This window comes from Phyllostomus discolor, chromosome 4 (assembly GCF_004126475.2).
Source record: "Phyllostomus discolor isolate MPI-MPIP mPhyDis1 chromosome 4, mPhyDis1.pri.v3, whole genome shotgun sequence".
NCBI lineage: Eukaryota > Metazoa > Chordata > Mammalia > Chiroptera > Phyllostomidae > Phyllostomus > Phyllostomus discolor.
The window spans coordinates 67885856-67911069 of NC_040906.2; the positions used below are offsets into that span (position 1 = coordinate 67885856).

The 25214-nt window shown below is 40.7% G+C and overlaps 1 protein-coding gene and 1 long non-coding RNA gene across 6 annotated transcripts in view; both read right to left on the reverse strand.

The window, feature by feature from the left end:
- Positions 1-25214, reverse strand: part of FMNL2 (formin like 2) — a 303140-nt gene that overhangs the window by 184185 nt on the left and 93741 nt on the right. The gene's annotated exons all lie outside the window — the stretch shown is intronic.
- On the reverse strand, positions 2331-21287 carry LOC118500110. Its single transcript, XR_004902640.1, has 3 exons — positions 18712-21287; positions 2618-2621; positions 2331-2341 (listed from the first exon to the last, which is right to left on the reverse strand). It is a non-coding gene; the product is annotated as an uncharacterized LOC118500110 (long non-coding RNA).

Below are 25214 nucleotides of genomic sequence, written 5' to 3' on the forward strand. Positions count from 1 at the left end.
AACAGAACAAACTAAATTCCAAGTGTAAGCACATATGGTATTTATTAAGTTTGAGGATTCTCGTTACATCTATTTTGAAGTTTTCTGCTTTATTTCAGTTTGCCAAAAGAACAGTGATCCATCAGGAATTACTGATGACTTAGGTTCAGCACACAGAGAATGTGCTGGCACTTCCAGGAGAAAGGTGGCGGGGCCGGGGAGTAACAAGCAAAGTCCACGATTCCATCTCTTGTTGGGGAAGAAAAATAAGTGCCAAACTGCCAGGGACAAAGGAAAACTGAGATTCTGCCCAGGTACTGGGCTTACTTAAGGGTTAAAGTGAGGCAGGAAGCAGGGTCAGTCCAGGGCAGGAATAAGTACAGGGGCAAGGCCAAGAACACTATGGCTTCCCTTGCTATAGGCGCAGCGCCGCCTCACTCAGCCCCCTCTGGCTACGAGGCTTCATCCAGGCTGGGAAGAGGGAATAATCAGTCCTCAAGGTTCACAAATCTTTGTCCAGTGATTTTTTTCCCACAACACCAAGTTGCTTCTTGAAAATAACAAACCATAATTCTGTTTGGCCACCTTCCAGCCATCACTCCTGTGCTTGTCACAAACTCTCATTTCTACTTTAAACTGATGCCTTAATCAAGGATATTCTCACTATTATACCTGTATGTTCCCAAAGCAGAAAAGAAATTCTAAGGAACCACCTTTCTTTGCTCTAGGTACAAGGCCACTGGTTCCTGGGGCCAGAGCAGTAAGGTAAGTGTGTTGAATCACTGTCCCATGAAAGACCCTTGACCTCTCTAAAGAAAAGCACGTACTTCCAGTCGACAGAGTTGAGCATTATGTTCTATACTCATACAAAATGTTTAGTTTGAGCAGGGGAAGGATAGATCCATTGTCACAATCTGGAATAATTACTGAGGTTTAAGTGAAATACGTCCTTAAAGCAAAAGGAGCAAAAACAGTCAAAATACAGCACTGTACTTGGACTCATATCCAAAGTCTAATTCAGGACACAAACAAGGCCACGTCTCCCTGGCCAGTACTGCCTCCCTCCCGTACTCTGCCTTTATCCCGTTTTAACCACTGTCCATGCAGCCCACTGGTCTGGAACCTCCCAGCTGTATATTTCCTGAACCTGGCTAGAGCAGTCCTCCTGCTCTTGGGCTCCTTTGTACTGCCTGCCACATACAAAATGATACTTAAGGTCTCCCTCTACTTTTGGTGCATTCCCCAAAATACCAGGCCTTTGCATAGGATGTTCTTCCCTCCAAAAATGCCCAATTCCATTAGCCTTTGAAGAAACCTTTTTAAAACCTGCTCAACTCCACCTCTCTGTGAAGTCGCCCTGACTCCCTTGGCAGAGTTTATTGCTCACTAAGGGCTATGAACCCTCACTGTTTCTTGCTCATGCTTCTATAGCAATACTGATAAAACTGTATTACTACAAATCACAGATGAATTCTCTACTAAGCTGCAAGCTAAAAGAGGGTACCACCATGGCTATTTTTAAATCTTTGTACATCTTGTGCCTAGCAGAGAGGAACTAGATACACATCTAGCAAATGCTGTAAGGTCATCATCCCAATTCTACAATCTTCCCGAGGCCCGTGATGAGGGAGGTTTTTGGGTGTCCCCCACAGAACTGAGCTCAAATGTCAAAGGCATAAAAACAGCAACTGCGTGCACACAGTAGCTTTATTTCTCTAAGAAATAGGACAAGCATTCCCAGAGAGACTCTGGGGAAAATGCTTTCAACCTCATCGAACTAGAGGGTTCAGCATCTGAACCTCCTCCTCATGGAATGATCTGTTTCCACTTCACTTGTGCTAAGTCATTTTATACTCAAGTCCACACTAAGATCCAAAGGTATCCTCCAGGGACTGGGACAACGAAATGGAAATTATAAAAGCTCATCAACAGACAAGTGCCAGGAGGAACCTTTGAGAAAGTGGAGTCTGCTCCCTTTCCCCCCAAACAATTTCACTGGAGTGGGCAAAGTTCAGTTCATCAAGATGTATTCCCAAAGAAACCTTGAGAATTATCACACCCAGCGAAGGGGAGTCAAACAAGAAATGTCTGCATGGAGCTTTTGGAAAAGTGATAAAGCTAAAAGAACATGTTTAGAGTTAGCCAACGGAGGCAAGAATAACAAAAGGATCCACCATTTTATTTGTTGCCACTCACATAGAAAAGCAGAAGAGGAAAAAATATGTATTTGAACTTTAACCATGAAATAATGCAAATACTTATTCTAGATCTAAAATACTTTTCTCCAAGGGGAATGAACCAGGGAGAATTGAAAACAACATTCAATTAGTTATTAGCTAATACAATTCAAATTAAATTCTGACTTAACAGTCCTGGGATCTCTAGGACCCCTACTAAAAAAAGCCAGGGGAAGAGGACTGTCGGAAAGCTGTCTTTGCATAGCAAGCTCACTGCTCTCACAGATTAAGCCATATGAATCGCAACATTTTCTAATGATGCTTTTACTCACATTTTACCTGAGACTAAGGAAATACCCACTATCTATTATAACTCTAAGTGGGGGCATTTCAAAGTCTCCAGTGAATCTTGCCATCTCTTGGTACCAATACAGAGCACCATAAGCAACCTACTGAAGAACTGCACTCGGGCCACAGAGGTATAATTTAGTTTTCTGGAGCAAATATTACCAAGAGCACCGGAGCAAAACCACCTTGGTTTTAATCGCATCTCCACCTCACATAGGATGTATAACCTTGAGCAAGTCATTAAACCTTGATTTCCTCATCTGTAAGATGGGGTCATAAGCCCTATCTCCCAAAGCTTATATAAAGGTTGAGTTAATTCACATCTGGCATACAAAAAGTGCTCTTCATTTTATTATTTAGAGAGTCAGGGGGAAAGTACACATTTCACTTTCATGTGTATTTCAGGTACAATTTGCAGAAGTATAAACAGTCTTCAGTCCAGGGCAATGACATTTTTCTCTCACAGCAATCCTTTAAGTTGTAGAGCAGGCAGGTTCGAGAACTCCCATTCCAATAGCCAGAAATCCGATGCGCCAACTGGCTACCTCCCTGGCTCAAGGTCACATACGTTGTACCAGGAAAAGAGCAGAGATCTCCCAACACCCAGCACAGTGCTCTTTACAGGGTCATGAATCTGTTGGACTACAAACATCCAATTGTTAATGAGATTTTTTCCCCCTAAATATCAAAAGAAACATTCTTTATAAATCGAAGCACAAGAGCTCTATTATGAACAGAGAAAACAAGCTACAAAATTTGAAGGAGGCTAGATACTCTCTATTGCACTGCTTATGTGGTGGCGGAAACACAAGATTCAGGTTCAAGATATGACCCCATCACCCCCACCTACATAACCTTCAGCAAGTGAACTAACCCTTGAGACTCTATCTTCTTATTAGCCAAATGGGAATCATTTCTGCTCCATCTAATACACAGGGCTTTGCATGACTGAATGAGAGTGTATATCCAATAGTCTTAGCAACCTAGAAGACAACAGAAACTGATTTGGTTCCTTCTTTATTTGTACTTATTCCTAGCAAACTTATGTAGGCTATGAATAATGAGAAAACAGGTTTGCAGAAAATATATAATACAAATTCAGACCTGTTCCCAAATTTGCTGTGTATCAGAGTTATCTGGAGAGCTCTGGCAACTCCTAATGACTAGGTCACCCACACCAATTAAATCAGTGTATCTGGGGCAAGCAGCTGTGTAGGTCTTTCTTAAAACTCACCTGTAATTACAATATTCAGTAACATCTAGGAGCCACTGATCTATGCTCTTCCCTGCTGAGTACTATCTTATTTTCTCACTGCCTACACTAATTCACACTGGGGTTCCTTCATGAGACCAACATGACAGTCACCAGCACCATGCGCTATTTAAATTTGAATTAAAATTAAAATGTACCCCCTCATTGCACTAGCCACATTTAAAGCACTCAGAAACTGCATGGGGCTAGTGGCTCCCTCACTGGGCTACAGCAACACAAAACATTTTCTTCACAAAAAGTTCTACTGGTCAGCACTGTTCTAGCCCATACTTCTCCTAGTCAGCCTATACAAATGCATAGGAATTCATTTTGGAACTACATGCTATCTTGAATTATTTAAATATTAAAGGTGCAAAAACTCCTGTCTCCACATCCAAATCTGTGCTGTCCACAACAGGGCCCATTGGCCAAACAGGGTAACAGGCACTTGAAATGCTGTTGGAGTGACTGAGGAACTGAATTTTTAATATTATTAATTTTAAATTCAAAATTAACAGATGTTCGCTTCAGTTGTTATACAACTTTTAAATATGTTTAGGACAAATTTAATTTGTGACTTTACTTTTTCAATGTTACATATTACAATCTAAATAAAATCAAGTATTTTCAATGAAAATTCAGTATCCAAACTGAGATGCGCTTTAAGAGTAAATCACACACCAGATTTTGAAAACTCAGTGAAAAGAATGTAAAATGTCTCACTAGGGATTTTTTATAGTGATTACAATAATATTTTTCTCTTGTGTTAAATAAAACATATTATTAAAAATAATATCACCTCTATTTTTATCTTATATTTTTACCATTTAGTGTAGCTACTGGGAAATTTAAGTTACTTATGTGGTTCACATAATATTTCTATTACACAGCTCAGTTCTAAATTATCAATTCTTTAAAGGCAAGGATTATATTACTCTTCTTCTCTACAAAGAGTGCCATTGTGAGAAGAAAGATATTAAACAAATATTGACTCAATTTAATTCAACTCTAGACCAAAATGCCTTGATCCCTCCTGAGTTTGGTTACGCTGGCGTCCATGTTAACTGTGAGTGTCGTGACACACCACACAGTTCCACCCGCGAGAAACAACGTGCAGAAACAATGCACGTGGAACAAGCTGAGTAATAACTTCCTTCAGCCTTTCATTTTATTTCATCTGGCACAATATTGTAGACATAATGACAGCTTTAAGAAGAAATCTAAGCATTTGAAACCAAAATAATTGCATTAATTATCGATATTTTAATTTAGCTATGCATGCACAGAATATACTATTATTGCCCAGAGTAGCCCTACTTGGCTTAATTCAATCAGAATCAGATCATCATCATAGAACCTTACTGCCAACGGAAGATACCATGACCACCTAGTGTGCAAATAAAAGCACACTTAAAAAACATGAATTTTTACAACTTATTCAATATATAAAATATTTTCATTTCACAAATGCATAAAGAACTGGCTTAAATTGACTCAAAGACTATAATTAAAGTGTCTAACACAATTCATCTCATAAGAGCTCTTCTTTCAAGAAAAAACAGTAATTTTTTTAAAATGCCTATGTTTTGTTTGGTGACTAGCTAATCAGAAGGAAATTTTGGTGATTTCCAATTCAAGTATATCACTACTCTGACAGCTTCCAGCTCACAGAAACATCTGTTACTTTTAATACCTTTTCTCCTGGCTCAGGTTAAATTCCTTTAATTATTTACAACAGGTAGAACCCTATTATAATAGAACTCTAAAATAGCTAGTTAAAGCTCTTTTGTAAAAATTGATGTCTTCCATTTCTGCCCTAAAGTTGACAGGAAAATTAATAAAAAGTAGACAACTGAATGAAACAAAAAATATTTTTATTAGTCTATTAATAGCTTCATTTTATGCTATAAGATCCCCCCAAAATCATAAAATAAATCCAAACATTCAGACATGAACTCTCTAAGGGATCTAGGAAATACTGTAAAATAACAAAGACTCCATTCCAATCTTAACAAAAGCAGAAATCAAGATCGTGCCATACTCATGAAAGGCTTCATTCCAAAAATGCTTGGTTTAGTGGGAATTGAGATTTTGGGTATTCTTTTCATTCCAGTCACCAAGAAGAACTAGTTATCAAAATGAGCACTGAAAGTACAGAGTTCCCTCTTCATGTTCCCAAGAATTAGCCATCTTCCCTTTTTCAAATCTTTTTTACAATAAAATTGCTGCTTTTGAGATTTCGTATTAGGTGCCTGAGACAGAAAAGCTAAATAAAAAAGTAAATCTAGAGGCATGGTAATTTTCCCATCCAAGAGTTTATTTCCAAATCTCAACTGGACCATTTATCTTACCCACTTTCTGTGGGTGCAGAGACCAGCTATCTGTCCATCTCTGAAATTTTACAACTTAACAGCTGACTCCAAAAAGATGATACACAGTTTGGTGCCCTTAACTCTATTACACATTTCCCACAAGACACTTTCTCTCTAGATTCAAACTCATCTGCAGAAAGTGATATTCATTTATCAAAAACATAAGCCTTCCCTTGTAAGGACAGCATTATGTCTCTCACTGAGAGGACAGACCATCCATTCCCCACAAAGGAGTTTCCAGCACATGTTGCATGTTGAGACGCCTCACCCATAGTGTTAAAAAGCCAAACTCCTGGCCCATCCCCAACAATTCAATTCATCTCTCTGAGAATGAATCCCAGGACTCTGCCTTTTAACAAGCACCTTAGGGAGACTAGTCTAGACAGAAATATCAAATATATTCACATAAACGTTAAATAAGAGTACTAGAGAATTATGATAAACTCTGCATGTGGAACAGAGATAGTCAATCTCACAGGGTTTCACAGGAAGGATGGGCAGAATCAGGGAAAAGGGTGTTTAGGTTTGGCAGGGACAACCCAAGCAAAGGCCTACAGTCAGGAATGTGCAGAACAGAACAGGGACAGAGGGCAATGGCAAGTAAACACATCCAAGCAGAACACAAAGTTCTTGTTCAAGACCAGGATAAGAAGGAATAACTGGGGACCCTCCTGTGGACTGACCTGAGTGCCGAGCCAAGGAATGTTTCTGAGTCGAGGAAGTACATGTCAAATACAACTCTCTAGTAGTTATGTCAGTGGTATATTAGTGAGAAAGAAAAGAAATCTGGAGCGGGCCCCCCCCCACCCCCCCCCCTCCCGCAACCTAGGTTAGAGAACAAAAGACAGAATAACAGAGTCCTCCTTTTCTGGCAGGCAAAGGTGTCCACATGCTAATCCCCAGAACCTGTGCATATGTTACCTTACCTGGCAACAAAGATTTCACAGATATGATTAAAGTTAAGGACCCTAAAATGGGAAGATTATCCTGGCTTATGGGGAGAGGGGGCAAACTAATTATAAGAGTCCTCATAGGTGGAGAACCTTTCAAGGTCATGAACAGAGAATCAGACAAATGAACCAGACAAATGGCATTAGTTACTCTTGATACAGAGAGATCTGATCTGATTACTGGGGAGGAGCAGGGAGGGACTGGAGAAGGAGGTTGCCCAAGGCAATGGTAAACAGCCCAGGACAGGATTGGCTGAGGAGCTGAATGTCTCCAGACAGAATGGAATTATATGCCAGAAGATTTAAAAATAAAAAGAAGGCAGAGACTGGGTCTCCTGAAGAATGCCTGATGATCAAGCTGCAGCTGCCTGCGCTTCCCAAAGGAGGGTATTTTAGATGGATTTTGGATGGGAGAAGAAACTCGGGGTGCAGCCTAGGATCGGGCTGGCCTGGCAGAGGGTTATTCTTCTTTGGGTGTTCCAGAGGGGATGGGCTCTGAGGCAGAACCCTGCCATTCTTCCAAAATGGTGTCGTTTTGCATTTCATGTTGTTTTAGTTTGTAAACTAACCCTACAGAAATAAGATAATTAAAAACTAACAGGAATGGTAGGAGAACTCAGGTGCTAAAGATTTTAGCCTTAACTGATAGTCTTAAGTGATTAAAGTTGTCTAAGTGACCAATGAATGTGGAAAGCCATTATTCCTAAATTGTGCAGCTTTTAAATAAAGACTCCTATTCTTTATCACCAAACTTTTGCCTCTGCAATTTTGCCTAGAGAGTGGTGAGCGGGCAGCAGGACCCCACTCACTGTCCGGTAGGAAGAAACAGGGTCATGAGCCAAGAAATGTGGGCAACCTGAAAAAGCAAGGAAACAAATTCTCCCCTAGAGCCTCCAGAAGGAAGGACACCTTGATTTTAGCCCAGTGAGACTCATGTTAGACTTGGGACCTACAAGTCATAAGGACAACGGAACCTGTAGACAACTTTCAAAAGAGTTCATTTGAACCAAACTGATGACATATTCAAGAGAGAAATATTTCAAGTGCGCCCAGAGAATAAAAGTTATGCAACTTCTTTTATGCATTTGAAATTAAGGAGATAAAATAAGGAAGATTACTCAAAAGTGGGAGAAAGCAGGGTGGAGATCAGATTCCAGGATAGTTAACAAGATTTTGTGCTCTCTTGAGGGTTAAAACCCCCTTTGAAGGGTATTCTAGCATTTCAAAGGTTTGTTAACCTAGATGCACAAGAACAATGGACAGAGGTGGCTTAACACCTTTCACTAAAGAAGTTATAGGCCTTGGGGCATGACTACCCAAGGTGACCTGCCCAGTTAGGAATTTATGACCAGACCACCCTATGAGGTTACTTTTCATGAGAACCCATTTTCATCCATACACAACACTGGAAGATAATAAATTTGTGTTTTATGCCACTAAGTTTATGGTAATTTGTTATAGCAACAATAGAAAACTAATATATCTTCTGATCCTTTTTTTTTACCAAGGCTTCCTCTACTATTTACTTGAGTTGAATACAGACTCCGATTCTGAGAAAGTATCATTTGCTTTAAAGATTTAAAGTCACATGGGTGAAAAACCTACATGGCTTCACAGATCTCCCCCAGTGTCACTTACCTCCAAAAACAATGGGAAGTCTTGGAGCAAACCCACATCATGAAGATGAAAGTGGGGAGTTCTACTAAAAGTAACTTCACAGGGTGATCTGATCATGAATTCCTAACTGGGCAGGCCATGGTGGGTAGTCAACACCCCGGGGCATGCAGGAAACTTCTTTAGTAGAAGGCTTATCTGTGTCTTACACAAGCCCCACCCACTGTTTGTGTGCATCTAGGTTAAAACACACCTTTGAAATGTCTTTTGTATGTCTGTCACCCCATTCTATCAGGAGCTCCAGAAAGAACTATGCTGTGTGCACCTGTATTTTGCTAGGTCCTAGCACATGGATGTAGTGGATGCTCAATAAATAAATGAATAAGTCCATTTCTCAGTTTCCATCTCACCCTTACCCAACTCTGACACCTTCACTCCTCTCTTTCCCACAACTCTCTCCTAATTTATTTTCAAATATTCACTAGGCTACAATTAACAGCCAATTCCATTCTTTAGACACTAAATGCTACCCATTATCATAACCAAATATGGGAGCAAGTATACAATGTCACTCAAAAATATTTTAATAATGAAACTATCATCAAATAGTATCCCCTACTAGTAAATGCTTTCAAAATACTTCTCTCAAAATACTTTATAACAAGAGGAAACCAAAGGGCAAACTATAAATGGGTCTTGACTCAGATCAGCATATCACATTCTCCAGAATTAAGTTTGCAAAACATTCTCCAGAATCTAGTTTACAGGCAATGTATTAAACGCAACATCCTGATACTCTTCTTGCTTCTGACTAACTGAGAAGGTGATTTAAGAGACTGAAGCACTCATTTATTTAACCTCTTCAAAGTTTATTTACCAAATCTGTGATTCTAGAAAACGAGATTATCAATGTCCTTCTCTAACTATTCCAGGATAGTTGATAGGAAAATTTTATTAAAATAGGAGTTTGCCAATGAAACAAAAATATACAGGGAGCTTAGATAAAGGAGGACAAAACTTCTGGCTCTAAGATGGCCTTCATCTCAAACCTGCCCTTCTGCTTGGATCTAATGTGCTGCCTTTACATTCAAATGCATTAGTCTAGTTGCACCAAAACACATGGACCATCCTGGGCATCACCCAATGAAGAAAATGTGACATGAAATACAAGCTTTAGGGGCTCCTATCTCAATGATGTCCCCAGCCCCCAGGCTCCTTCTTCAGAACCTTCACCTCATTTACAAACATAAGTCTCCTTTCTCCTATGTGCTTGCTGGAAGGTTCCTCTGGCAGTTTCAGAGTGCTTTCCCTCATTCTCTATGATTTATTTGTTTTGTTAACACCATCCCTTTCCTTAAAAGGACTTCATCTGATTTGATTCCATTTCCTTATTTATTTGCTTTCTCTCCCTGAGGCCTTGTTTCTCTTGCCTCTTAAGTAGCCAACCTCCACTCCCATCCCTTTTAAGTGTACTTTCCCCGCTGCTTCATTTTTTTTTCTGTTCTGTCTGCCTTTTGGTGCTGGGTTTCCCCTGCCCTCCCTTCCTGACCTCGCTTTGGGCTGTCCATTCAGAGGAAAGGAGCCAAGCCTCCTGGCTCCTGGAATCCTTGTCTGAAGACAAAACCTTTGAGGTGGGCTTTCAATACTAGGCCTTCATGTGCAACAGCTTCTCCCCTGTCTAGGGACTCCCCACAAAAGCCTGGGGATCCTCTCAATCATATCTCTATTTCAAAGGAAGGTGCCTGGATAGGGTTTTCCTGCCCCGAGGCAGCATTGGATATAAGCTCCTACTCAGCCTGTGGAGCTCCTCAGACACACTGTTTTTTACACACAGCAGAAACAGCTACAGGTGGTGAGCGCTTTCCAGAGTCGCTGCCCCTTCTTTGGTCCTTTCTCTGATTAATTCAATGGCATTACCAGCCACCCTAGGTCCCTTCCTCATGCATGTTGATTAACGGTACAATCATTCAGTGGCCCTTGAAGACACAGAGCCTGAGCTTAATGAAGAGGGCCTGGGATCCCCTTAATGCCCACATTCTTTCACAGCAAGCCAGGAATGAGCAAGTATGAATTGCTGGTGGTCAGAATAAGACCAAGTTTATAACACGATATGGGCTCAGAAAACACTGTAAGCCAAAGCTTTTTCTGTGCCTTTTGCACTGTATTTGTTACCTGTGATCCCATGGGATTTCAACAGTTCTTTCTCAAGTGAAATATTACACCTGCTCAAAGAGAGGTATTTTCAACTCGATGTGTGAGGATTTTTACCGAGGTGTTTCCAAGAACCAATGATAAGCCTACAGTCTCAAATTTAATACAAGACCAAAAAGATGAGGAAAATAATGAAAACTAGCTATATTTATCAGCTTATTGCATATCCTTTTCTCAACTGCAAAGAAAAAATCCAGCTCTAATACCAACTTTTATTTCCTGCCATAGAGCATCTGAGCTATTTAAGCTTTCTGAAGCATTTTTCATTGCATTATCCTCATTATTCATATGTTTAAAACCATGTCCTTGGCTAGATGAGAACAATTTGGGGCACAAATATTTTTCAGTTAGGCTCCAATGCCTTGTCTTTCTGTTACAAAGCTTTCTTTTCACTTTCTGCTGGTCAGGGTACTGTCCAAACAGACAGCCAGCAAGGCTAGGGGGGCAGATCAGTTTAACTAATCAAAAACCCAAACAGATGGTTTACATCTTTACCTGCTGCACTCCTAACCCACCCAGCTAACCTTCAAGGAAGCTGCTAAACCAGAAGCAGAACCAGAAGTTGAATTTTAACTCCTTTTGTTTGTTTCTTCCTCCAACAAAGAGGCTAATAAGCAGTAAAACAGCCAGAAGGCTGGGCAGCAGGGGAGGAAAAGAACAAAAGCAAGCATCCTGCCAATCAATCCACAAACTGGACTAGTCCCTCCTCTAAGACCAAGGGGGAGGATTCTATACATCTCTCCCCACCAAGGGTTACTAAGGTCAATAATTCACATTTCACATGCAATTCAGAACGCTCCCTTTGAATATATATATGAGGAGTATTGCTTAGCAGACTGCTCCTAATTAAGGGGTCTGTTCATAATCACACAGGGTCAGTCAAGCCCCAGAATCCACTCCTGACCTTTCATTCCGCCGTATTTTCTTTTTAATCCAGCACCACACTGAGTCTAAACTCTGGTTTACACTTGGACAGAGAAGCTGAGAACCAAACCCTGCTGCTTCCACAGCTGAGATTAACCACTAATTGCTTCTCACCTGGCACAACACCCCTCCCCCTGGGCCTGGACAAGTCTGCAGAGGCCCTGGGCCCGAGACAGACCAGCCTCTCCAGCTAAAATCGTTGCTCAGTACTTCCTCCACATACTTAAACTGTGCCTCACCGGAGGGAGGGAGAGGAGAGAGAGAGAGGGAGAGGACAGAGGGAGAGGGAGAGGGGAGAGAGAGAGAGAGAGAGAGAGAGAGAGAGAGAGAGAGAGAGGAGAGAGAGAGAGGGGAGGAGAGAGGGAGGGGGGGGGGGGAGTGAGAGAGAGAGCTGAGCTGTGACTACATTTGTCCCATTACAAAAGTGTTTTTTAAAGATCCTTTTTTTTGCACAAATTCCTCCCAACCCACATTTCTTTGTCTTTGTAAAGAAGTTTTTGCCCCATCAACCCACTGCGTAGTGGTTTCTGCCCACAAAAATAAGGTGGCAGCCCTGACTAGCCCTCCCAACAGTGACTCCCGGGAGCAAAACTTGTGTGTGTGGAGACACACAGGCAAGCTTTTGTTGTTCTGAAATGCTACAAAGACAGGAGGCGGGGGTGCTGGGCACAGAGTCTGCCTTCTGCCCAGCATTTCTGGTGTCACCTCTAAGAGTTAAATGAGCCACACTCCTAAAAATCCGATTTCAACAATTCAGAGATTTTTCTTCAGAACCTAAGCCACAAATACCCCAACTGTCTCTCAGGTTGTAGAGAGGAAAAAAAATTCTAACACCTCAAGTGAGCAAAGCACTGAACTTCCTCACTGAGGAGTGAAGAGAGTGAAGTGGACAGGGCAACCATGCCACTGGATCCGGGTAACTGTGGGCACTGTCCCGACATCAGAAATTAAATGGGCCTACAAATGAATGGCTCCAGAAATTTCAGATCCAAGTCAGGAAAGGCACTGGTCAGAGTCGTTTGGGGTTTGGAGGAGATGGCTCTCGTTTCTGGCCTTTATAGTCCAGTCCCTCTTGCTCCCTCTTCTCCCCACGGGCCCCACACAGGCCTGGGCTTAACAATAACTTGAGGGCATATTCAGCCCCAAACTGAAAGTTCAGTTTGTGAAACAGAAGTTCCTGAGGGCTTGTGCTTCTGCTGGGCAAGTCTTTAAAAGTCACCCAATTATGTTAATGCACTGAGTTTGTTAATGCACTGAGAGTCTAGTGTCTAAAAGTGTAGACCCTGGAACAAGTCAGCGGAGGTCAGAATCCTGGCTCACCACTTATTAACTGTATCATCATCTTTGGGCAGGACAGTTAACCTCTGTGCCTCAGTGTCCTCAACCATCAAATGGTGCTAAATAATACCACCCACATCAATTTACAGACTAAATAAATTAGTATGCATAAAAGTCCTAGCACAATAAGCACTCAATAAACATGAGCCACGCACTAGAGAGCTGAGAGAGATCTGAACATAAATACGTATCCAATGTACTTTGGAACAACATAATAACTTCTTCAAAAGAAAAAGAAAACATGCCAAAAGCTCAAAATTAGAACCTCCAGCAGAATAGAGGGGAAGGGAAGGTACAGCATTTTAACAGTTATCTGATCCCATGGTTTCCAAACTTTTTTAAAGTCCTGGAACATTTGGTTCAACAAAATCTTACTCTAGGTTTCAAAGGCAGGAAACAAGTGGAGCTGCTCCAGCTGCAGCAGTGAGGGTGGGGTGGGAGGTGTGGTGGAAGAGACCAGGAGAACCAGTGACCCAGCCCATCTGAGGAGCACCTTTGAAAGCTGTCACCACAGGCAATGACACACAGAGCTGGGACCCAGTCTCATGACCTTATCCTGTTTTTTGAGAGGACAACTGTCAATGATTTTAAAGGATGGGGTACAGACGTAGAGGCTGAAGACAGGAACGCCAGTTATAAGATTGTGGGAACCCAGGCAGGAGACAGGGAGATTAGGCAGATGGGAATGAGATAGAAGTTAGGCAACAGAGGAGACAGGGGCTGACCTAAAGGAGGGAGTCAGAGGAGGAGAGGAGGGTGGGGGGGAGGCAGAGGTGAAGGTGACTCTGCTTTCTGGCCTCTAACTATACAAACACTTGTATGTGTGTTCTATAGGGTGTAATGAAGACTGATCAGTCACTTTTTAGAGGGAAAATTTTAGGTGAATGGCTTTTTAATTTAGTTAGAAGTGGAAAAGATTTTTCATTTTTACCCTTAATACTGAAATGTAAGACTAAAATACCTAGCTGTTGTAATTAGAATATATGATGAGCATGTCATGCCGCTACACAACTCACTGCAGAACGAAAACGAACTGAAGCTGACCCTGCCCTCACTGCATTGTATGACTCAAAGTAAACCTGTGTTCTCTAATCCTTTCCTCCTTCCTTGTGTCACTTTCTTGTTATACACAGAAAAAGATATGATTTAGCTGCAAGTTCTGATTAATACAGGTTTTATGTATTTGGGTTCAAAATGTGTATTATTTTTTGTAGTATATTTGTCAAATTATTTTTGCTAATGCAGATGTTAAATCAGTTTTTACTCCCAGAACTCCTCGTTGGCCACTTTTCAAGAATTAGATTATTTCTCCATGGTAAACTGAGAAAGAGCTACAGCTACAGAGGCCTTCAAAGGGGAAGAAAGATTACAGAAGTGGCAATGGGTAGATCTGGAATAGGACATGACTCATCCTTGAAATTTGTTTGAATGAGGAAAAGTTTGTATCTGGGGTGGAACTGTATAAAAGGTGCTGATAATTCAACAGACCACTCTAGGAAAATGTAGAACTTTTATGTAGTATGTCAATCATGTGACCACATTAAGGCTCCAGCAAATAGCTTTAATACCATATCAGAGAAGCTTCTTCTATAAGCAAATTTCATTTTAAAAGCCTTTGGATTTTTAATAACTGTCTTTATTGTAAAAAGCCAAAACTCTTATACATATATCTGTTTTTAATAGGGGACTAAGTAGTAAAAACAAGACCTAGGTACAAAAATTTACTCTGTTCAACCACAAAGTCCCACTCAAATGGTATGGACCTAAACGAAAGGTTTGCCCTTCCCTCTAGGAGCTAACAGCAGGTAACTTTAAATGACTGAAACTGCATTTACTGTGAGAACTTTGGTCCTTCCCTGCAGGGACGAGAGTCGCAATGTCCTGCCTTAAAATGACAGATTATTCTGGGAGGAGAAGTCAAGAAAAAAACTGAGAAATCTTGCACTGTTAATTAATTTTGCAGAAATCCATTAGATGGTAGGAAAATTCTGAAAACAGATCTCATATCCAAAGGCCAAAAAGAGGAGTCAAAAAAAGGAAGTGGTCCCAGATAAAGTCTGGCCCCTCCATATAACCTGGATTAAGTTTGAAGGTCACACATCTAAGGGTCTCATGCAACAGAAATCCCATAGTTCAGGAGAGAGAAACCAGGTAGTGGAAGGAAAAATAAAAATGGGAGGGAAGAGGTATGTGTGTCTATAAAATGGACATCATGTAGTCCTTTCTAGCAACTGAAAAGCGCAAAGACATTTGCATAAAGAGAAACGTTTGACAGCCCCTCTGGTGCCTGCGCCTGGTGAATTCAGTGTCAGTCTTGACTACTGGGTGCCATCTTACCCCATGGCCTTAGGCACTCCAACACACCTTTGTCAGGCATGGGCCCTTCGGCTTTTTCTTTACAAAGCCAAAGTACAAGGCTTAAAAGCACTAAATAATTCTGTATTTCAGACACTCTTCAAGGAACAAGAGCATGAGAAGTGTAGGAAATTCAGACACATGCATTTAACCGGTTATGTGGAGGGAACATACAGATCTTATCAAAGCAACACTCCCCAGGGATTTTCTCTTTTCATAATTTTTTCTTACCTTGAAGTGGTCACCGACCTACTTTTAAGCTCATTATTGAAAAAGGTGTGAGGCTTCAAGAGAATGGCAAAGCCTCATGAATAGAAGTTCAACAAATGCTTTGATTAGTGCATCCAGGCTCAAGTATTCTTAAACTATAAAAGGTTTTCTTTTATACCATACTAAAAAAATCCAGAAAAAAAGAGAAAAAAACCCTAAGAATTGTACTTATTTAGCCTGTCTTTCCAAGGTCAGTCCAAGAAGGAGAGTTTTATGAACAAGCTCCTTACTGTTGTTGGCTGGACTGAGGGTAGTCTGGCTTTATCTTGACAATTAACATCTCATGTCCATGGAGAATTCCTCTTATGACTCTTCTATGAATATTACTAAAACTCCATTCAAGAATCAAAGGTACCATGTCCTTTCAAACACACACACACACACACACACACCCCCCAGACCCAAGCAGGTACAAACACTTGCTTGACTAATGCTTTGCACACACACAAGGAAGCAGCTTGATAAAAGGGAAAGATAAACCAATCCCATTATCTAAAAATTTAAAACCAAGCAAATAAATATTTAAACACCAAGGAGTGCTGAGACAATCAAGTACAGAACAGCCTTTCTGATACTTTCTTTTTCTCAAGCCCCAAATGCTAGATGCAAAAACAAAATGTAGGCTGCCAAGATTTTTTTTAAGCAACTTACAGATGCAGCTAGGCATGTTTTAATGAATTCAGTGGGTGTAGGAGAAAAAGTCTGGAAACATCTACAATCATTAGCACAACCTACAGGCTTGGGGGCAATGTCTTAACCCTGATGAAGACTGGAAAATTTATTCTCTTGTTGTATTACAGGTAAGTACTAAAACTACACAGAGACTGAGGGCCTTGTTACATTTCACAAATATATTCAACTGAATGCCAGCAGCATTGGGAACTTTAAGAAATATCCCATGGTTACACACAGGCATACTTTCTGTGTAACTGGCAAACAAAAGCGACACATATGTAATGAAGAACAAATGACTGTTAGTTAAATCATGTGGTCCAAGTGCCAAACAGGCAAAGAGGAGCAAAATCATTGGTGGGAAGGGAAGGGGAAAGGGCACTACTTAAAGGCAGAACATCCAGCAAATCAATCCACTGCAGTAATCTAAGCAGAGGGTCACATGAATTGAACTACAGTTAGGGGGTGAAGTGATGGGGGATACAAATGGGATGAAAATGCATTAAAGGGGCATTTCAAGAGGGAAAAGGCTGACAAATTGAATAAATCAAGGGCAAAGAGTAAGGCTAGGTTTTCCACTAAATTGGCAAAAAACTCACCATTATTTAATAAATCACTTTTTTACTTCTTGTAATTATCAAGAAAATTTAAAATACTCAATGTTCACTATCATCTAGCTAAAGAATATCTGAGACTATTTTCTAAATCAAACATGAAGTTAAATTCATTCATACAGCCTTTAAAAGATCAAAAAATAGTCTTTTATTTTACTCTCCTCTTCCCCTTCAGGGTGAATATCTCACTATACTGGAAAAATCAAAACTCTGCCATTCATATGGGTCCAACTGTCTATGAACTCTTGTGACTTACCACAACCTTTCCTCTTCACCAAGGGAACCTCTGACACATCAAACTGCACACCAGTTGTGTTGGGCCTGTCTGTGAAAAGAGGTATCTAGAAAGGGATGCAGAAAAATACACAAGTGTATATTTCCCCCTATGGAAATCCCACACACACATATGGAGTACTTGCTTATTTGCAAATTCTTCATTAATGATGGCCTGCAATCCATTACATTCAAACAAGTGCTACTTATGTATCTTCCACTTACTTTGGATCATGCTTTAAGTTAAAAATCTAAGTCCAGTTAAATTCCCTGGAGCAAAACCAATAAACTACTTTTTATTTTCCACATCAAGTATCCACTTAGTACTTCGCAAAGATGCTCTATTTTGTTTCTCCAAAAACACTTTTTTTATTTATGTAAAATTCCAAGCAACCATAAAAGTAGACAGCATATCATCCCACAGCACAGTGTACCTACCTTCTACAGTCATCAACATTTTGCGGTTCAGCTCCCTTTCCCCACCAGCATTTTAAAGGGCATTTCAGACCCCTATCTATAAATACTTCAACATGCATTCTCAGAAGGGTCTTTTTATGAGCAATCACCCGTAGGACAATGCTTTCTTATTCTAGAAACTTTTTTAATTAGGTGGCCTTTCTATTTTTTTTTTTAAAAAAAAGACTGTATAATTTGCTAAAAATAAAAAACTACTGGTAAAAAATGATTTTAGGGATAGCTGCCCTGGGCCCAGTCCAGCCAGCCAGAATGGATACAGAAATCATTCAGTATAATGCCAAGTATGAACTTGGCAAAGATAAAATTACACTCTACATACACCACACATGGTCTAATTTCTTGTAAGGTTAGAGAACCAATTAATAAAGCTGGAATGAAAACCAAAGTCTGTTCAAGGCTGGCATTTCCCCAGAAGGCCACTGTTCCAGCTATGATGAGTGCTCAGAAGGTGTCAGGAGTCAGCTCTAAAGACCGGCTGCGATGACGTGGAAGAAGGGTCTTTGTGGGTCCATGGGGGTGTGGTGCCAGGGCACTTGGTAACTAGCTGCTGACCATCCCTTATGATGGGCCGATAGCACCTCTATCTGTGCTAATGAGCATGAGCACGGAACACTAAAAATGGGTCTAAAGTGATGATCCTCAAAGTGTAGTTTTCCCCACACCAGCAGCAGCACCTTCAAACCTGTTAGAAATGCAAACTTTCAACCCTTAAGCCAGACCTAATGAATCAGAAACTCTGGGGCTAGGACCCTATAATCTGTGCTTTAAGAAGCCGTCCAGGTGATTCTGCACACGCCAAAATGTTTAAGCCACCATCTAACATGGTAGCCACTGACTACTACAAGTGACTATTTAGAGAGTAATGAAATTAAATAAAATTTAAACTTCAGTTAGCTGGTGACTACCATGTTGGTCAGAATGGATTAGAACACTGCCCCCATCACAGAAAGTCCCCAGGCAGCAGCGGCCTGGAGCATTACACCCAACTTTAATTTATAATGACAGAACACAAGGCTTCTCACATTCTGAGGGATCTGACTCTGGCTGGACCACAAGCGCCTTAACCCCCAAGTATCTGTCACATGACTTAATTCTATAGTGGGAGACATCAGAGAAGGATGGGGAAAAGGTAAAGAAGAGAAAAACATAGTGATTGTCACCCAGCTCGACCACATAAGCCAGGTCTGGGTCTGTGGGAAACAGATGGAGCTACGGGACTCTGTGAAACACAGATGCAAGTCAAGCTCCTCGTTTCATTAGAGATGAGACTCTGATGCACACAGAGCAAAAGGTATCAGTATGAACTGGCTCTTTGAAAGGTTTGCAGAATGGGATTGAAGGAGACTCTGGGGGTAGGGGAGCCTGCAGCCGCCGCAGCAGCTAGAAACCTCCCTCCAGAGGCTTTGCTGGCACAGGAGAACATGACAGGACTGTTCGTGAACCCTCTGCAATGCCCTCAGAGATAAGCAAGAGAAGTCAAGAAGAGGACTGAGATCCTGCCTGCCACCCAGGAGGGCACACAGAGTTGACAACATTTCAATAGCAACGTGTGCCTTCTCACAGGGTGATGGACCAGAGGATGCGGAGTTACCCATCTGCTTGCTGAGCATTCAATGCATTCTCTCAGTTTACCACCACCTTTGAACTGATCTCAAGGAGATAACTGCAAAGACCATGCTAATATTATAGAGGCCCATTTCTCTACACTGAACCGAGTTAAACTACACAGGCTAGGAAAGGACCTTCAAGGCTCCATCCCTCCTTTCAGTACCCCAAGCTCACTACCTCCCATCAGGACAAACAGCAAGCTGAGAACTCACTTGCTCAACAGACCCTATTTCTGTAATATGTTATCCATCCAAGGAATATCTTTGAGAGTTCTTGAGGAAAGCAGTCCAAAGAAATAAATCTTTAATGTTAGAAATTCAGACTGTGTGGTACATAGAGAGGAAAACCTAAATGAGGGCACCCTCACATCAGAGCATCCACCTGGTCTAAATCTAAAGTTGGCTGTTGCGGGACAGGCAGGCAGACCGCTCACCCACACTGGTCTCCTTCCCGTCGCACATTCCCATGGACATTCCTCTATCAAAACCTCTTCCCTTCTAAACCTCTAACCGATTTCTTTGAGTTTTCCTACTACATTTCAACATGCTCAAGTCTTTTCTATCATTAATAAGAAAAAAATCTTCTCCCACACCTCATGCCACCTTCTCCCCTCTGCACTACTACTGACTGTCCTCTCTCCTATAACCAACCAATTCTTCTAGAACATAGGGTTTAAACTATCTCTGTTCTGATCCTCCTAAACCCACTGCTGTCTGGCTTCTGCCTCTTCCAAGACGTTGAAAAATCCAGATCATGGTGGAAACCTCAGTGTCTAGCATAGAGCCCTGGCCCAAAACATTAAATGAAATTCAACACTGAATGAATGTTGACTGAAAACATTCAGTCAACACTGAATGAATGCATGGTGGACTTCCATGTTGTTAAATCAAAGGCACCCTCCTCCATGTTCACTTTCCTTCCATTCTCAGCAGCATGTGACTCTGTTTTCTACTCTCCTCCCTCCTGAAACACATACTTCCCTTGGCCTTCATGAGAGACAGCGTGCACACTCCTGGCATTTCTTCATTTTCCTGCTGCTCGTTCTCTCCATCCTCTAGTTTTCCTTAATTATTTATGACTCTCAGGGTTCTATCCCTGGCTTTCCTCTCATTACTCATTTTCCTGGGTAATCTCATCTACGTCCACAGGACAACTCTCAATCCCACACTGATGATTCCCAAAGTAACACCAGCAGCATCACTCAGCTCTGAGCTTAAGGCAAGCATCCCAAAAACTGGCTTAGATGTCTCAAACACAATCTCATCATCACTCTGCCCCTTGACCCCTCAGAAAACAATCCAGTCATCGTGTGTTGTCTAGTGAATGGTACCACCCTCCATCTGGTTCCCCATGTGATAAACCTGGGCTTCACTTATTCCTTCACTTTTTATGCTTAGCCAATTACTCTTAAGTATGTCCTGAAAGGCCCACTTGTCTTCATCCCCATACCATTACTTCTCTTCTGAAATAGTGATACAGCCTCCACACTGTATCCCACTCCTGTCTTGGACAACCTTGCCCACCATCCCCATTCTTTCCCTCTGCGGTCTGAGCAGTCCCTCTAAAAGAGCGATTCCAGAAGTGTAGTCCTTAGACCAGCAGCAGCACCTGGGAACATGTTAGAAAGGCAAATTCTCCAGCTCCATCCCACACCTACTCAGTCAGAAACTCTGGGGGTGGGACCCAACAATTTGCATTTTAGTAAGCCCTCCAGTCACTGCAATGCATGATGAAGTTTGAAAACTACTGCTTTAAAATATAAATCTGCTCACATCACTCTCCTGATGAAAAGCTTTCAGTGGCTTGTCATTGTTCCTACAATAAAGATCAAATTCTTCAATACCATTTATTTAGTGTAGGGAGAGGGGGACGAATCAGGATGAAATAGGCAAATGAACAGATAATGAGTTCACCCGGGGGTGGGGGCATGGAAAAGGTATTATTGGCAAAAGGAATAGCATGTGAAAAGGAGTAAAAAGAGAAACATGGCACACTGAGGAAACCAAAAACACTCAGAATGATCAGGAGATGAGGCCAAGAAGGTAAGCCATCTAAAAACAAGGTTGGCAAATGAATTTTCTTCCCTTCCTTTCTGGGGTGTCAAAATTTCATGTTCCTCACCCAGTTATCCTGTACCTTTTCACCAACAAAAATATCGCCCACAACACAGATTTAACACACAAAACTCCCAAGCCACCATTTCCTGATTAAAAAAAAACTTAAATGCTAAAAACTTCATTCTTAACATTTGATCCTATAAATTAAACACACTTCAAACTGGCCTTTATGATTCTCACTAATTACTCATTTCCCATCACACTTCTACATGCACTTTATTAATTCTACTGCCCCAAGTCCCTCACCTTTTACTAAAATTGGTTCAAATTGCCAAGAAAATACATCACTATCTTCTCCTAGGAAATATATCACTACAGTCTGATATACTCATCACTCCACAGACCCTCCATATTTAAATGTGTTAATGTGTATGTGTTTGTGTAAATATCACTTGCTATATCATAAAACTAAAGAATACTTATAAAGACACATGCATTTGTTCAATAGTTTTAACCTCCTCAAGGGCAAAACTGTTTCTCTTCTCAATTGCCTCATGCCAAGAAAAGACTTTTTATTCTAAGACAAAAAAGGAAGAACTCCTGACCCTAAACACAGCTAGTCATGCTGTTTCCCTTATCCTGATTAGCAATGTGTTTGTCAAGAAGCAGAAGGACATATGAGCATTTATAGCCATGCTAACAACCTAAGATAGCAATTTTCAACCAATGCCCTGCAAGAATTTTTAAACAATACCATACCTGACTATTAAGTCAGGGGCACTGACCTCTTTTCCCTTAGATCAAATTAAAAAATGACAACAGCCAACACAACAATAGCCACCTGGTGTGACTGTCCTGTCTTCAACCATAAATACATAGGTCACATAATAGAGTTACATCTTATTGGTCATGTCACATAATCAGGTTGCATCTGTTTGGTTAATTCTTAGTGCCAGAAATCTTTATATGAGTATAGGCGTGTATTTAAAAAAAAAAAGTGAGGGGATTAAGGGGAAAAAAAAACCCTTATAGACACAGACAACAGCACGGTGATTACCAGAGAGGAAGGGAGGTGGGGGAGGTAGAAGAAGGTAAAGGGAGGATAAATGGTGATGGAAGGAGACTTGACTTGACACACGATACAACATACAGATGATACATTATAAAACTGAAGTGTACTCCTGAAACCTGTATAATTTTATTAACCAATAAAATCAATTAAAATTTTTTCAGAGGTCACTTTGGAGCAAAAGGGTAATTACTATTATTATTTTTTGTAAATCAATCAAAATTATACTTTTTTGGCAAATTGGCAAAAAATATATTTTTAGGTGTGCTGCGGAATTTTAGTCATTAGTTCATGTGTGCCATGAGATTAAAAAAGGATGAAAATTGCCAATCTAATATATTGGTTTACCACAGGCATAAAATCATAGCACACACATTTATCAAACTTTTCTCTTTTCCATGTCTTCCAATGAGCAAGCAACTTCACAGGAGAGTTAGGTGCTTCATTGCCAAATTAATGTGCAATAAAGGCCCAACTCCTCCATCAGGGAAGGCAGCTGATCCCAGGGTGTTTCAAGCCCACTCTTTATTCTGTGGCTCTTCCTGAAATGTTCTCAGTAAAGAAGTTCACTTAGCAGTCTCTCAGGTTCATTATTTGCTTTCTATTAGGGGTTACAACGTTGACTATTCTATCCAATTCTATAAAGGGTATGATAAAAATTTACTTACAGTAAAGCCACTCTAAGCACCTGCTATATCATATGCCTATAACTTTTAGGAAATTTAGGAAAAGAGGTAAATGCTGAACAAGAATTATAGCATGGACTACTAGAGCAAACTGAATAAAACATGGCCCAATAGAAAAAGCATCCAAGTTATAATCTCTCCCTGGCTAGAACCAGTGTAGTAGCCTCCTTAGGAGTCAGCACCTTAATATATTCATCCCCAGAGACACTGAAGAAAGGAATGAGTCCCTATTACGTGCCAGGTACTGCAACAGGCACATTATTTGACTTGGGGTGGTGAACACACAATACAATATACTGATGATGTATTATAGAACTGTACACCTGAAACCTATATAATGTTTTTCTCTTTTTTAATCCTCACCTAAGGATATGTTTGTTGATTTTTTAAAGAAAGAGAAGAGGGAAGGAGGGAGAGAGGGGGAGAGAGAGAAGGAGAGGAGAGGAGGAAAGAGCGAGAGAGAAACATCAATGTGAGAGACAGAGACTTCAATCGGTTGCCTCCTGTACACGCCCCAACCCAGGATCGGACCCGTATCCTAGGTATGTGCTGTCTGGCCAGGTATCAAACCCACAACCTTTTGGTGTACAGGATGGCATTCCAACCAACTGAACCACCTCGTCAGGGCTCTATGTAGAGTCCTGTTAATAAACTACATAAAACTATGTAGTTTTATTAACTAATGTTGCCTCAATAAGTGCAATAAAAGAAAGTAAAAATGCTTTTATGAAAGGTGGGTTTTTTTAATTTAACTACCATGCCCACTATGTAAAATAAAATGAAACTTAGGCTTGACTAAAACACATACATACACACAAGCACACACATGACTTATCTTCTCTTAGCAAAAATAAATCTCAAACCTAACATAGCATTCAGGCCCTGAGTTTTTTTCAGGGTTTATTTTTTTATGAAGTAGTTGTTACATTTTTCAATCATCAAACTAGCAGTCTTTAAATGGACACGCAACACTCAACATAATTTTTCTCTCTGATTATATTTCATTTTTGCCAGCTTCCATATGTTACATGATAATTTTTTTATCTAGAATCTCTTTTTTCCCTAAAAGACACAGCTCCTGAAAAGACAGGGACATGAAACCTAAACACTTAAATTAGCTATGGCAACTCGCATGCACACACGCACACACACACACAAATTAAACTGAATTCCATCTATTTTATCAGACAGCCAAGAATTTGAATGCTTTTATTTTATTTGCTTTACACTAACCAAGGAGATTTTGAATTGCTTATGCCTGCAATCCCAAATTTCATCTTTGCTGATTTCTTGATTTCAAGTTCTAGAAACATACATGTAGGGCAACTGATGATTATGGCATTTCTATAAAGTAATAAAAATCCAGTTTATGAAAGATTGTCAAGTAACAGCAATCTGAAGCACCCTGAAGCTGTGACTGCTAAACTGAGCCTGTTCACTTAGATAATATGTTGCTAAACAAGACAGGTTTCCTCACCCATCTCATGCCCAGAAGCAAATACGACGACTTCCCTTGCCACAAAAATAGAAGCCACAGACAAGTGGCTCTCAGGACAAATGAGACAAGGAGATCATTTTTCACTAACCAACATAATTCATGTCTCAAAAAAACCCCAAAACTCCACATTTCCAGCTTCTCTTAAAAAATCTAAAGCTCTGGCAACACCAGTCGTGTGTGTGTGTGTGTGTGTGTGTGTGTGTGTAAAGCTGCAGTATCTGTTTTCTTCTCCCTTCCTCCAGAGACTCGTCCTCTCTGTCTGCTACTCTCATTCACACCTGGATCACCCACTTATGTGAACTGTGTGGCCCTTGGGCACATCTGAGTTCACTTCTAGATACAAGGGGAAGCCGGCCAATTTCTCCTGATTTCTGAATGACTGTCCCAGAAGGATGAGTCAACAATGCATGACACCATTCCCTGCTTCCTCCCAATTTAAACACAATGTTAACAGGACTTCTTATTTTCCC